The sequence below is a fragment of the Pogona vitticeps genome, chromosome 2 (genome assembly GCF_051106095.1).
Source record: "Pogona vitticeps strain Pit_001003342236 chromosome 2, PviZW2.1, whole genome shotgun sequence".
NCBI classification, from domain to species: domain Eukaryota; kingdom Metazoa; phylum Chordata; class Lepidosauria; order Squamata; family Agamidae; genus Pogona; species Pogona vitticeps.
Genome location: NC_135784.1, coordinates 100939619 through 100955590, shown reverse-complemented (window position 1 = coordinate 100955590; position 15972 = coordinate 100939619). Strand labels below are relative to the sequence as shown.

The 15972-nt window shown below is 48.0% G+C and overlaps 1 protein-coding gene across 1 annotated transcript in view; it reads right to left on the bottom strand.

Annotated features, from left to right (window-relative positions):
• The window catches only part of PITX1 (paired like homeodomain 1), a 51306-nt gene extending 37353 nt beyond the window's left edge, over positions 1-13953 (bottom strand). The window contains exon 1 of the mRNA XM_072990133.2: positions 13560-13953. The gene's annotated coding sequence lies outside the window, so the exon portion shown is untranslated. The remainder of the gene's footprint in view (positions 1-13559) is intronic.
• Positions 13954-15972: the final 2019 nt, after the last annotated feature.

Genomic DNA, 15972 nt, shown 5'->3' with positions numbered 1-15972 from the left:
CTTGGACATTTTTATGTAGGTAACCTTCTATTGTCTAAAATAGCACCTAGTAATAACTATGATTCTATAAATCTGCTTTCATACAGTAGATTTAAAATCTGAGAACACCTTACAATCTGGATGTTAAACATGGTGCTCAAAGGAATGACACAACTGTAGATTACCACCAAAACAATATCAAAAACAAGGCTCTCCCTTCTTGCCCTGCCCACTAAGGCTGCAGTCCTCTACCCACTCACTTGGACCAAATTCTATTGAATTTAATGGGACTTCTGGGTTGACATATTTAAAATGATGCTAGTTGTAGCATTTTATTGTTAGCTGCCCAGAGTAGATGTTGTCTAAATGGGCGGGAAATAAATAAATAAATAAATAAATAAATAAATAAATAAATAAATAAATAAATAAATATTTACACACAATTACTGTGGAATAAGACACTTTCAAACCACTGAGACCATATAATACATTTAGGATTGAGATTAAATTGATTTGGGAATAAATGACATTGGGATCCACACAAAATTCTCTTACCCATTACTGGCATTGCACCGAAATACACTCTTCTGTAGGGGACTAACATTAACATGTTTAACTCTAAATTTCGACTTCTTTGTTATAATTGGTCAACGACAGACCAAAAGAGACATGGGACAGAATTTAACGGCAAATGACCAGGTTTGGGCGGGAGTCCTGTGGCAGCGGGACCATGGCGTTTTAAAACCCAAAACATGGCCCTCCTGTCCTTTCCCGTTTCCATGGGACAGGAGGGCAGCAAAAGGAGAAACTGACCAGATTCCGCCCCCCCCCGCACCCGCCCCCCCAGGGAGGGAAGTGTAGAGGCTGAATCATCTCAGGAGCCCAATCCCAAATGCTTATGGTTTCGCAGAAACAAAAATGAGAGTGGGGAAGAAAAAAAGCAATCCGGATAAACAGCATCTGGTCATAACATACCCGGGAAGTGTAAATCAAATCAAACTTCCTATCCTCCAAGCTATGGATTAATCAAAAAAAGCCCGGGAAAACAAACCAACGACAAGAAGGCATTTCTCTTATATATACAGGTATACATCGAATCAGGCGTGGGAAGGTGAAGGCTTAAAAGCGGCAAGTGTGAAATTTCTTTTGGGGGCTGTGGATGTCATTGCTATTTCAGGGTGCTCTGTGCCAAAAGGGTGCTCTTGGAAAGCAACCAAGATGCTCTCCGCGCTGCCTACCCCCCCCCCCCCTTAAAGTTTCCCTCTCTCTTTCTGTACCGGATCGTCTTAACCCGAAGCACATGGTATTTTTAAAGGAAAAGGCGGGCAGGCCCGATCCTACACACGATCACACTAAAATTCTTCTCCTTCCTTCTCTGCGTGTTGGCCGAATGACCTGGGCTAAATCGAAGCCCTCTCTAGGTTAGAGAATTGTGCAGGATTCTTGTTCTGCCAATTCCGATTCCACTCCAGATGAGATTTTTTTTTTGCTAGCCTTGCGTCTTACCAGAAGCATCTATCCTACTTTCCACTCGATTTCCACTAGAAGAAGTGCTGGTGTGTTCACGGCATGGTTTTCACTCAATATAGCCCCCCCCCACCCCGCAATAATAGATTTAGGGGCGGCCGAAGAGTAGTCACGACAAACAAGTTTGTTACTGTGATTGAGCCACTGCCGGCATCCTTCCTCCATGCAATTGATTTTCAGAACCACCTGGCAGCCAAAAATTGGCTCTACCTCCATCCCCGCCTCTGCCTGGGCGGATTTGGTGCGGGTTTATTAGTGTTAACCAGACTCATGTTTCGCCGATAAATTATTGAAAATCGTTAAACCGTAAGTGACATCGCTTCCTCTCGAATTCCAAAGAGAAGCCTTCTATAATGAACTACTAATTTTAATAGGGGAAGGGCAGCCTTTTTGACGTACAGGGAACGCAGCGGGGACATCAAAGTTTACCCGTGGTTGGTTGGTTTGTTTATGTAAAGTTATTCTTAAATAACATAGTAAGGCCCCTTTCAACCCAACGGCATTTCCTCTTCACTCCATCAGACAGGACATCTGAGCTGGAGGCGTCGTAGACGCCCAGAAGAGGACTGCGAGTAATCAATACCTGATGAATTCACACGTGCAGGTCGTTAAACGAGACTTGCACTGGTCCAGCCAGGGAAACCATTCTGAGCTCAGTTTCTCGCTCTTAAGGTTGTTGTGTTGTCCCGAAAAGGTGCAGGACACCGTCAAGCGCTGGTTTTAGCCGCCAGGTCTCCTCACAGAGCGTAACTTCGGGCGCATTTGTGTCCACACTATTTTCATTTTCTTCCGGCTGAAGTCTGACCGATAATTGCTGGGGAGGCAATGGAGGGGGACTTTCACCTGAGTGCAGGATCGGGCCGCCGGTCAGGTGGTTAATGACTAAAGCAGGAAGGCCAAATACACAGGTCGGCGCCGCCAAGAGAGATACGCCGGTCTGTCTCATCAGGACCAAGGCCCGCCGATTATCAGCCGTCCAGGCCCTCGAAAGTCGTACACAGGACTGCAACCTTGGTCAGTTTCGTTCAGGAGGAGGGTCCAAACACGCTGGAAACAGAGTGAACCGAGAGGGTGCGGTTGCCACCCCCCCTTCCACGGGGAGATCAATCCGAACTGAAGGACACCCGGAACCGCTTTCTTCAGGGAAGAACACGTTTGATTCCTTATCGTGCGGCCAGGGCCTTGCTCTCTGCTCCAACCGCACTTCAGACGCATGAGCTGATCTTTATTAGGCTGCTGGTTAACTAAGCAGCAAAGGGCCCCTCAGTTCTCTAAGGGAAATGTGTAACCGTTTTATCGGAAGACAATGAAGCTTCTCCTCCTTCCAGAAAGCAACAATGGCCATTTTCTATCTTGGGCAAAGATACATCCATCTACCACGGCAAGTACTGTACTGTAATTGATTTCCACTGATGCTAACCAGCGTCCTTTAAGGAACCATTGAAGGAAGGGCTTTATTGCAAATTATTTCCAACAAACATGCTCTTCAGTGTGTATTCGGCCAATTGGTTAAGTTAGTTAATTGAAACGTATTCCCTAGCTTACTTGCTCCTCCATTTACTAGTTTGAAATAAACCGATTGCACCTTCCCCTCGCCCTAGCCAGACCAAAAACTGCCTTATTATTGATTAGGCATCCTTCAGTCTCGAAAGACTATGGTAACGTGCTCTGTATAGAGGACTTGGAACAGCGTCTAGTGTGGCTGAGAAGGCCAATTCGAGAGTGACAATCCCTTCCACACTGAAGACAAATACAACCTGTCCCCCGTCCAGCTCCCTGATTTTGCTGCTTTCGGGACTGCCTCTTTGCCTCGGCCTGCTGGACAAGGGTCTCTTCAAATTGGAAGAGGCCATGATGCACCGCCTGCTTCCAGGCTGAATGCTCAGACGTCAAGGTTTCTCATTTATTGAGGTCCATTCCTAAGGCCTTCAGATCCCGCTTGCAGATACCCTTGTATCCCAGCTGTGGTCTCCCTCTGGGGTGATTTCCCCGGACTAATTCGCCATACAGGAGCTCTTTTGGAATCCAACCATCAGCCATTTTCACGACATGCCCAACGTAGATGTCGCTGTTTCAGTAATGTATACATGCTAAAAATTCCAGCTCAATCTAGGACTACTCTATTATTATGCCTTATACATTATTATGCCTTATTATTTAGGGCTTTCTAAAGGTTGGTCACTTAGACCAAAGTCAAATAATCTGTCCTAGTCTGGAGTAAGAGATTCTCAGCCCTCATTTATAATCGGAAAATTTAGGCTGGAATTTGGTTTTAAGTGACATTGGTTTTACTGGGAGAATTAATCATGTGCCTGCCATCTAACCTTACTACCTTTTTTTTTCAGACATAGGTTCCCCCCCCCCAACTCCTTGCGGTCTTAACTCCCTATGACATTTGCTTAGAACCGGATAGAACTTGTGGCCTTAGGGTTGGGCTTTCAAGAGCCGACGGCTGAAGCTCCTAATGGCAGACAATACATCAGTGCAAGCTGAGTTCCTTTGTCGCTCTGCCCCCCTCCCTATCAGCCACGATTTACCTCCAAGTATTTTACTGAGTTTCCTATTTCTCTCTTTCTGCTATATTTACATAAAACCATTCATTGATGTGCATCTCAGAAAAAAATAATACATTATTAATATTGTAGGCTGAGCCTCAGTTGTGCTATATGTTCCTACACTTTCTACTTCTGTGTATTTTCTTCCCTTTAATCTTTCCCGTATAGATTTTTGCATATTTCAGACTTGCCCACAAACACCACACAGCCACTTTCATGTTAAGTGGCACTAGCCAGATTGAAGCGAAATAGATTTAAAGACAAGGAATTCGGATTAATTGATTTCAGACGGTCTTTCTCCCCTCCCCCCACAAGCACACCCAGAGTGTTTACAGCTATAGGGCGTAAATACTGAAACCACGAGAAATACGCAATAAGCGGCACGAAGACGCAATTCATATGTATGACCCATGTTTAAGCTGAAAGTGGCGTGCACAGACCGCCTGGTTTTAAACTTTAACAGCATGAAATATCAGACTAGGAAGTACAGTACACGCGGTTCGAATGCATATCCCAGCATACAAATGCTCACGCACATCCCAGCGTACAACTCAAGAGGTAGGATAAGTGCCCACCACCCACATTCCCTCTCAGTTCGAAAGGCAAAAAATCCATGCAGATTGTTCCGGTTCTGCATTGCGCGGGTACAGTTCCTGATGCAAGGCCTGGCCAAACAAGCTAACAAACAAACAAACGAATGTATTCTGTTTACCCAGTGTGGCGTAGCGGATCGAGTGACAGACTAGGACCCCGGAGCTTCGGTTCCAATCTCTGCTCAGACATGGATACTCAGTGGGGTGGGTGGGGTGGAACCGGTAAATATCCTACTTAAATATCTCAGCAAAAAGCCCTGTTAGGGATGCTAGAAGTCAGTTCGGACTTAACGGCACATACCACACTCAGGCAAGGCCGTCAAAGCAAAGGTAAAACACATTTCTAACCGGGTAAAACCATTGATGGTGAGCGCCTACTCGCTAGGGACTCACAGCTTGCATTTCACAAGGATAAGGCCGGGAAGAGATCAGGTTAACTCGGATCTTTTATTTGAAAGTACTGTAAGTTCATCTGAGTTCCAGGGAGGGGTGGTCTCTTAAACTGGGGATCAGGGGACCATAGCAGTCTTGAACCCGAGGACCGAAGGAGCGACCTGATTCTTAAGCTCTTGCAACCCGAAATTCATAGGTAATCCATGGAAACAAATTCTACCCTCAGAAGAGACTGGTTTTCATTTATTTAACTCCCCCCGAAGCCAGCAGAGGAAGAATATCGGCTGGAAAAGGAAATGTTCTTTAGGACGTAAACATCGGCTTCCATTGATATTGCCAGACAGGGGCTAAGGAAGTTACGAACAGAAAATCCAGGAGGTAATACGTAAGGGCCCTTTTTTGGGGGGGGGGGGAGAGGGGAATTGCAAATGTACAGATATTTGCCATTACAGGTCTACAATTATTTTGCAAGGGCAGATCTGAGGTTGGCGAGCCGCAGCCTTTAAGATTTAGTGTTTTTGTGTGCTTGTGAGTTGTGTATGGGTATGCGCGTGCCAGAGCGTTCTGGCTGTAGAATCCGACGAATTTTAATCGCTAGATGGAGGGTCCCTTTGGACTTTTTACCCCAGTTCCCAAGCGCGTTCCCTCCCAACGGCCTTTAATCTAAGGAGGCCCTGCCCTCCACAGAGAGCAAGGCCCTTCCAACACAGACACGCAGCCCCGCACGCACCCGCCACACTACTTGGTGGCCTGGCCAGGCGAAAGGGCCACGCTTCGAAACCAATCCGCGGCTCCAGTGTTCAGGCTCCTTCGCGAGGACACAGGCTAGGAGGGGTAGGGGCGGGGAGGCTGCTCGTCCGAGGTGCCCCCAGCGTCCATCCTCGTGGCAGTCTTCCAGGGCGAGGCAGATTTTATAGAGCATTTTATTTTACGCAGGACAATAAAACGGCTCCCCGAGACGCTTGCCAAAAAAGAGAGAGAGGGAGAGAGAGAGAGAGAGAAAAGAGGGAGGGGAACACAAAACCCGACGGTGGAAGCGCCAAGGCGAAGAGAAAGACAATAGGTAGCCTTGGAAACGATCTAGACTAGACAACCAGGAAAGCGTTTCTGCCCCTGATTTCCCTGGAAGGCGTGGGGCTTAGGATTCCCACAGCTCGGCCAGTTCTCGGGTTGAAGGGATGAATCCGATACGGGGTGGACCGCCAGAGGGCTTTCAAAGCAAAACAAACCAATATACTTGTACGGGTAGAAAGAACGCGAGAGGAAAGCCCCACCAGCCCCTTCGGCGTCCGGAGGACGATCTCCTCTCAATTACACGCCACGGTATTTGCAACCGCCATGTCCAGAACAGGGGCGGCTAAGCAGAGATCCCCACTGTGTCGGAGACGTATTCGAGATCACTCAGAAGACAGCGGAAAAATACAGGGTCTGCTTCTCCCATTCTTCCCCTTCCCTAATAATGCAGGAGAGGAGGGGGGCATCTTCTTGGGAGTGCACAAACCTGCCAGTTAGTCTCCTCCCTAAACGAACCTAATGGACGCTGGCCATCTAATGATTAACCTCTAGCAAGAGCGCTGCCTCCATATTTGCTCTATTGCCTTCCTCGCCTGTGGGCCAAAGCCCTGGTTTGCCCCAATTCCATGTCCTGCCTCCTCCCATCGCCTCTACGATACACACAAGAATGTGCTCGGGAGTGTGGTCTGCAAAACCGCCTCTGGGCGATCTATTTATTCAAGTGACATTCCAGCTTTAAGCTCCAGAAGTGGATAAACTCAACCTAGAAAAGCCAGCTTAGTTAAATAAATGGGTGAGGACCACCTACTTGCCCAAACTGCTCTCTCTCTCCCCCCCCCCCGCCGTTAAGCACATGATGGTTCATTCAGACACGGTGTGTTTCCAAGACATACACACGATTCAGAGAGCATCGTTGTACAGTACAGTACTTTTATGCCTGTGGGGAATGGAGGGTGGGTGGGTGGATGAGAGAGGGACTCCACAGGAAAATTCATCTGTAACAGGACAAGGCACCAAGAGCGGCCCCCTGAGGATGCAAAGCCCTTAATATATTACTATCCAAATGGCTTGAGTAAGAAAGCCACGGCCTTGATGTTGGGAGAGTTGACAAAACTTGGGCTAAAAAAAATCGAAAGCTTAATTTTCTCTGACAGATACAAATGACACCCCAAGGCTTCTGAGAAGAGCAGCAACTGGCTGCCGGAAGCGTGGCTGTCTCTCCCCCCCCCCCCCGCGCCAAATATTCCCAAAGCTGGAAAGAAACCCGCCAGACCCTCCCTTCCCTCTTCATGAAAGTAGCCGGAGTTTCCGCTTGGTTTTGGAACAACCGTGCGCCTAAGGCGCGCCGGTTTGCCTTGCAGGGCTTCAAGGCCGTCCTTGCACAAGAGCTGCTCTCTCTCTCTCACTCTCTCTCTCTCTCAATCACCAGGCCACCTTCAGCGCCCTCCTCTACCTCGAGTACGCTCCTCTCCGTCCCGACCCTGAACAGGTTCACGAAGCAGAGGAAGAAAATACGGTAGTGGCAACGTATCCCTCTGTTACAAAAAGGTTTAATAACTTCTTCTACGCCATGCACAGATTCCAGCGTCCATCAGGAACACTTCCAGACACATCTATTCGTGGAAATCCCAGGCGACTCGTTGCCAGTCCGTGACAAGAATCCTGAGCTAAGGGTTAAAGGAGCAAAGTGGTTCTTAAATCCCGTTCACTGAAATGCCTCTTACTTCCAAGGAAGAGATCTCCGATTCAATTTTTTTCTTTTCTTTTCTTTTACAAAAAGAGAGAGATGGGAATAGGTATTCCTTTACAACTACGGCTCCCAGAACAAGTCTCATGACCACTGGGAGATTATGGGAGTTGTAATCCAAAAATGAACTTTCCCCAGCTCTGGACCAGTTGCTAAACAAAGTAGCACCTAAAACTTAAAATATGAGTAAACCCTGCTGAAACTGGAGTCTGACATTCCAGCCTAGCACATATTTGGACACTACTCTAGTCTCCGACATTTTTAACAGTGCAACCCTGTACTGTGTATCTTTACTCAGACTGAAGTCAATGGCATTGGTTTCTAAGTAAGTGTACAGGAGTGCCGTCTAAGCTGCCTCGGTCTCCAAGAGAGAGTTAAGCAAGTGTTCAGTTCTGTCAATGATCTGACAGAGGAAAGCAGCTAAATTCGTCTGGCAGTCTTGCAAATGGGTCTTAAGTGTTGCTTAGGGCTGCGATCCGAAGAGAGGAAGACCCCTCTGAATTTAGTAGGGCTACTTCTGAGTCACTCCGCCGAACTGAACAACAGGATGTTCCGTCCGCCCCTGGCGCTTAGGCTTTACTGTAGCGCTTGGGCTTGCATTAAAACCTTTAGGAGTGTTATAGCATCTCAGGACTGGCAAGTTTCATTTGGTACACATTTGTGTCTCTCTGTGTGTGTTTTCGCTGCTGCGTTCAGATGTCGTTCATGGTGGGCTACAGTCCACGAAATCTCACATGAAATAAACTCACTAGTTTTTAAGGTGTTTGTTTGCAAAGACTTGGACGATCACATCACCCCCACCCTCCAATTAAAGCATTTGCATTCTGAGTTCCAGAGATCCTGGATGTATGTATTCCAAGTAAGGTACTGTATGGCGAACTGAACAGAATTTACTGCCGAGGAAAACTGCATTAATATTTGGTCTCTAGGCTACGTTGACTAGTCCACTTCCAGCAGGACGGCCAGTCCTACTGATCCTAACATAGGGCCCTAGAGTAAAAGACGAGTGGGTTTGTAATCCTTCCTTAATAGGCCTGGCTGCCCACGGAATATAAAGATTGCTGGAGCACGTGTGGGGGAGAGAGGGAGATATTTGTAGGAAGGAGAGAAGGAAGAGGTCGGAAGCGTTAAGAGCGGCAGGCGAAGGAATTATATTACTTCTCCTTAGTCTGTCCCCCTGGGAACATGCTCTTCAGATTAATTGATGGAGAAAGGGGCAGGGGAGTTTTGTCAGCCAGGCCCGCTCATGTTATCCAGAGCATCTTCACATCTGAGCTCGATGCGCCTTGTGTGTGTGTGTGTGTGTGTGTGTGTGTGTGTGCGTGCGTGCGTGCGCACGCCTGAAATTAAAACCGTCTCTCCCATCCAAGGCAATCAAATGCCCCCAAACAAGCCGTCCTCATTTCTGAAGGAACTTTCCAAAGCAGAAAAAGTTGCAATCGGAGCCACTCGAGATTATGTTTCCATTTGGATTTAAATTTTGTTCACCCCCCTCCCACCTCTTTCACTTTTTCTCCCAACCCTTGTTTCGCTGGAGTAGCCTCTTAATTGCTGGCAGTATTTTGATGGCGGAGGGGGAAGGAAAAACACATTTCCCCTAAACAGGACATTTCCTGAAAGGCTGAAGTATTCTAATAATGCACAATGCCTTTTAATGCGCTCAGAGCAACCCTGACGCTTGGTAAAGCCAGGATATTTCCTGTTTCAGGCTACAGAAATCAGAGAAATAATTAGCCTGTGTGGAGAACCAACCTATTCTCTTTTCAGCCCAAGAGATCGCCTGCAAATAAATGAAGAAAGGGAGCAGTTTCCAGCATGGGAATGCCAAGGACCAATATTCCTGAACGTACTTTGCCAAACATTTCAAAACTTCGCCTGCATCACACAAGCCCTCTCCGCCTAGTAAACAAACAAAACCCAGGCCGCTCAATCAGCAAGCAACTCGACCTCACAGCGAAGCAGGCTTCAGTCTCCTCGGTTTAATTTAGCTGGCCATCGGGTAGCCAAGACAGCAAACTAACTTTGCTCTACGTAATTTTAAGGCGGGGGTTTCTCCCACCCCTCTCCCCCCCATGCAACGCTTTTACCCAGTCCGTTCCACACCTCCTTGAAACACTATGCAAAACGATGCCCAACCAAAACGACGGTCCACAGACGGCTAAATTTTTCATCGGAATTTATCTTAAGGCAGGTCGCACCCAAACCACAACCCTGCCATTGTAAACGCTCTTCCGAAGGAAGCAAAAACAACAACAAAACAAAACAAAACAAAAAAACCCCACACTACCTGATATTTTCTAATTAACATGTCAACTCCATTTATTATCCTTCTTTTCAACCCAGGGAGAAGGAGCGAACAAGCGCCAACAACACCACACACAAATAAGCGAAATAAGAGCGTGATGTTCCCGCTCTATGGTAAAAAAACAAAAACAAAAACCTCTTTATCTTCACACGAGTAGCAACTGGGTGCCACGAGATAGGGTGGGATCAAATATTCCCTTAAAGTGCTAGCAGCAACGGCTGATGGGGGGGGGGAGCCGAGTTAATCAGCAGCACTGCTGGTGTTATAGATAGGGTGGCTGAGAACAAATAAAAGGAACGAGTTTTAGTCAATGCCTTCAGGAATCCCTCGCACTTTACTAGAGTATTAAAAGTAACGCACTAGTGCTCAAAAGCAGCCCCCCAGCCATCCGCCAGACTGTTCCGAATTTCTCTACGGAGCCTTACCAATATCTACACACACACACACACACACACACACACACACACACACAGAGAGAGAGAGAGAGAGAGAGAGAGAGTTTTGAGCAGACCCAGTTCCACTATAGAATCCGCGCGCACAGCAAAACGTTATGTGGGAGGAAAGTCTGACCAAATGTATAATAACATTATTCTTTTCTGCTTTTAGTCCCGAAGAGTGAAATGGCCGGAAAAAATTAGAAAGGTGAATTCATTTTACAAATTTGCACCCCAGCATTTCGTTGCAAGAGAGGCCCTCCGCAACCAATCCTAAAGAAATGTGTTTAATTGGAGAAAGTTTAGTCATGTGGCTGCCTCCTTCTCACAGACGTCGGTGGGAGAGCAAAGCACTTAAGCTAGTCGGGAAAGAAGGCGTACCATTTCAAGGGAGACGGGATGCCTATCCATTCCAAATCGGCAGCAAGCGACAGCCTTATAGGCAACTGCGGTGTGGATCTATTTTAGCAAAGCGGGGGTAACATGTAAACCCTCAGCTGGAGAATTTGAATAGTTAGGAGTTGCAGTTCCAGGCACGTTTAAACTGGGAATAAGTAACCTCCACCTAAACATGCAAAGGAGATTCTGGATATGTTAATACAATCTACAATTAAGGATGGGAGGGGGAGGGAAGAAACAAGAATCAGAAAACAGAAAGGAAACTTAGAGATTTGAAAGGGAAAACTTTTTAAAAAAATCTTCATTTCATTTTCTAAAGTAACACTAAAGGTAACCCGCCGGGGGAAAAATGCCTGGCTTTGCTTGACATTTTGCATAGTGCCTTATTATGGAAGCTGTAAATGTTAGGTAGAAGTAGAGGTGCAACTCGAACCTAACTATGTTTACTCAGAGGTAAGTCTCACTGAGTGCAAAGGGTCAGATTTCCTCCATTTATACCCTAGGTGTGTATACTTATACACATATATAGATTGATAAGAAAATTATCCATTTCCCCTTCTCTCTCACCATAATAGCACCATAAATTGCCAGGGTCTGTTTTTATTTTCAAATTAGCCAGGGACAAATTAAAAACTTCTGCCCCAGTGATATATATAGTTTTGGGGGATGGGGTGGGACTTTCATATTTCCAACAATGCGTCAGTTGTTTACTATTTGAACAACGCTTGTGTGCTCCTCTCTTTTCAAAGAAAATAGTATCCCTTTACACCAAAGTTTTCTCTCAATATTTTAACTGGTTGTGAGAGCAGTAACCAGATTTGAAAAACACATTGTAGTTTTTTTTAAAGTATGAAGGCAGAATAAAGTTGGAGCTTACTCCCTAGTAAAGCTGCAGTTTTAAGGAAACAGGCTCTGCACTATCAAAATAATGCAGAGTTAGGGTCAAGCAGGATTTAACACAAGCAGTGTTAGAACAGGTTCACCCTATACCGCTTAAATCTAACTAGAAACTACTTAAATTTGTGAACCGTGTAAGCCTGGTTTACCCTTAGCATTCTGTCTTAAACTATACATGAAGTGTAAATAACTCTCACTAAAGACAAATCTCTCATGTAAGGAGCTAGGAAGTACTAGTACAACATTTGATCAAGATGGTAATTAGTGTAAAATTCTTTCCACCCTGGAAATAAACCCACATAAATTGTTTTTAATACAATAATTTCCATTTTGGTTTTAAGGAAGCAGAGTTGGGGGTCTAATTTTTTAAAAAATTAAATGTGTGTTTTCTTACGGTTTGATAAAATAACTTGCACTTTGATTTTAAGCAAGGACAGTTTCATTTCCTGTAGAGTTTACTGAAACACTTATTTCCAGTTTTCTAAGTAGAATAAATACTTTGGACTATTAAAATACTTATAATCTTTTGAAGGCATCAAGTTTCCTCCTTGATTTCTCTTTTGGGTAATGCATTTTCAGCTGCATTTGTCTTTTAAAATCATTCTAGACGTTTGGAAAATAATTCATGTCTCTGGCAGAAAAGAAAATAGTACTCCAAAAATCATTTGGATAATAAGCGATAGTCACATGACCTCTAAAAAAATACACCTGTAAAATATTAACTTCGGCTTTTCAACTGCGAGAGAGATCTGAATCCCCGGGATATATATATATATATACACACACATATATTTAATACTTCAGGATCAAGTAGCTGAGGTCATAAAAAGAAAATCGATTTCCATAAAAATATAACATTTATTAGCGGCGTTCCAACGTGTTCCTTGTCATGCTGATCCTTCGTGGGCAGGAGATGAAATTGTCTCGTACAGCCTTGACATTAGACAGCCTCTGCTAGGGTCTCCCCTTAGTAAGCCGTTCTGGTTTGATTTCCATCTTGCCGTATGCAAAATGAGGTAACCCCCTTGGAATTATATTTTCGGGTATATTTGTCAGATTTGACGAAGCGCAGGAGCCCTCGAGAATTTATACAAGGTATAAAGATGTCAAGGACTTGCAACTTCAAGGCTAAGCCCAGGCTGCAATTAGGGAAGCCGCGGGGACGACGGCGACTTTGACTGGGAAAAATGCCGAGGCACTGGGGGGAGAGAAGGCAGTCGTGGGGTAGGGATGGGGTTGCCCAGCGATCCACATCATTCCTCCCGTGGGAGATGGGTGGGCGTGTGTGTGTGTGTGGGAAAGAGACTAGGTGGTTGACAAACCCTCGAGCGACTCCGCCAGCCGATCGTGCGGGCCAGAAGATAGCTTTCTATTTTTCACCCAACCCCTCGCAGAAGAAACTGGTTGAAATTGGGAGAGAAACTCAGGATGCCGCCTCTGGCACATCGCCTTCCCGCCCTCCCTCCTCCCTCGGCGGTGGGGCCTTGGACACTGCCCTCTAGGGTTAGGTGGGAGCTCTCAGGTACCAGTAGGATGGGCAGCCTGGGATCGGGGCGGGGAGAGGACGCCTCTTCCAAGTCTCTCCAGTCTGTGGAGCTACAAGCTGCCGGGATCAGGACCCGCTCTCTCTAAGCAACCTGCGGCACTCTCTGTCTGCCTGCTGTCCCCCCTCCCCGGTCCCTCAGCCACGAATCCGAGGAGCGAGGCGTTGCTTACCCTTGCGCTGCGGTCTTCTGGTGCGCACCGTATAGGATCCCAGCTGTGAGACAGGCGGCGAAAGCGATCAGTGGGTGGGAGCACCGTCCTCCTCGGCTCAGCGCGCTCTCGTGCCACGATCCCCAGGGCCCACGTAGCCTCCGCTGGGCGAGCCCGATGCCGGTGAGGCTGAGAGGTTTAGGGCGGCGCTCGAAAGGTTCGGCGGCCCTTCCCGGGAGGAGGCTGCCTTCAGCCCTCGGCGGCCCCGCCGCGCCTGGCCCCGCCTCCGCCTCCTCCTGTCCCAGGCCCCAGCCGAGGGCAGGGAGCTCACCCCCCCCCCCCGGGGCCGGGCCTTGAGGGGGTTGCACCGGGAGATCTCGGAACAGCTCCTTCTGACGTCACCAGGGTACCACCAAACACTGTCGAGAGAGCGAGGCAAAAGAGTCAGGCTGGGGCTGGCTGGGCGCACTCGCTCAGGGGTGGGTAGGTGGGTGGGGTGGAACTTGCCCCGTTGGGTGTTTCCCCCACCCGCCCCCCTCCGGGCTGCCTTAAAAGATGCCAGTCCACCCCCCTCTAGTGACTTCTCCCTGGTTCAGAGACACCGGCACCCTCGTGCCACCTGGACATGCAGAAAGCATCGATGGAGACCAGAGATGGGGAAATGTCCCTGCTTTTTACAGCTGGGATCTTCTACAGAAGAGGAAGGCAGGTTTGCCTGCCCTTCCCGGGGGTGGGGTGACCCTGCCTTGTCTCCCACGCCCCCACCAACGCGGTCGCAGAGAGCCGCCTCACTCCTGGTTCCCCTCTTGCTAAACCGATCGCCTTTTGTCGCTTGTCCTTCGGAGCCCCCACTCCCCGTCCCCTCCGCCAAATACCTTTGATCTCGCCCTCCCTTTCTTATCCTCCTCCCTCGACCCCCCACCCCCACCCCCACCCCCCGTCTTCGCAATCAGGAGCAAAAGACGGAGGCCCCGAGCGGCCCTGATGAGGCGCAGGGTCTACAAATTGGCTGCCTCGTTTCCTTCCCTCTCGGCACGCTCAAATTGCCCCCTTCTTCACCCCCTCCACCCCCGCCCCGCTTCTGCCTGCCACAATCGCCTGCTCGCTCCTTGCCTCCCCATCGCAAGTGACAGACACATTAACATTTCTCTTGCCTGCTAGGGAATGATTATTATGGAGTCCCTCGCCTTGGCAGTGGATAACAAGGTCTTTGCCTGGGGATTTACAGGCGCGGGCTGGGGGGGGGGGAATTCCCTTCCTTGCCTAGGCCTAATCCCTCCGTTTCTCAGGTTAGCAAGGCCTTTTATTAAGTCGCTAAATAACAGGATACGCGAGCCTGGTGCCAAAGCCTGCGCGAGCGAGAACCGAGGTGCCGGTGGGACAAGAGCGAGAAAAGAGGCAGGAAGCCTCTCAGGGGCTCCCCTTTAGCTTTTGTTTATTTTTTTGCCCTGGGTTCGAGCGCTTGGGCCTGATTAAGGCCGAAGAGACGGGAGTAAGGTCTGACACACACTAGGACCTGCTGTACTTGGGAATTTCGGAAATCACTGCGGTTTGGGACAACCACACCCATTGTCCCCAGTCAAAGTGGCCGGTGGACATTCTGCCTTGCGGATTCCGGGAGCGGTAGTTATAAAAAGGAACGTTCCTGAGGGGATGCGGTAGGCTTCCATTATGTAATGGAGTCGCCCTTCCCACTTTAGCCCCACACCCTGTGCCGGGCAAAGGAGAGGAAGCCAGCACTCGTTTGCCCTTTAATGCCCGGCGGGGAACTGCTTCCAGAGGAGGAGACGCTGCTCTCCCTTGGAACGGTCGCCACAAGACTATCAGCTCCTCCGGACTCCCCCCCCCCCTGCGCCCCCTCCGCCTGCTTTGGCTACCTTTGGCCGCTTAAATCCTGAGCGGCAGGAGTCGCTTTTGCACGGAAAATCACGTTTCTGGGTCTCGCGACACTTAGGGAGGCAAAGAAGGTTGGGCACGCAGTTTTGGGGAAGCGGGCTAAAGGGCTGAGCAGGGGGGTCTGGTTTGTACAGAAAGGTAAAGATGGCTTCATAGCCGTAACGTCTGGCATAATTTTCGGCCTTTTCTCTTGCTTTTTGTGCCTTATTTGTTTGTTTTTTATACTGCCCCATAAGTGCAAAGCACTATTTTGGGTGGTTTACAACAATAGGAAAAACGTACAGTGCTAAACAATAAAATACCCAAGAATTAAAATAGTTAAAATAAGAACAAGGGGCACCATGGGCAATTGGTGTCCAGGAGGCAACTAATGCAATTTCCAAATATATCCAGACACCCTCACTGACTTGTCCTGACTGCCACAGTCAAGGGATATCTGGACAAGAGTTGCAATCGATAAGGTCGAGAGGGCCTTTATTGTGGAAAACTCCAGATACAGAGTGGTGGAGAAGTCCTAAGCTTGCATGGGGGAGGGGAG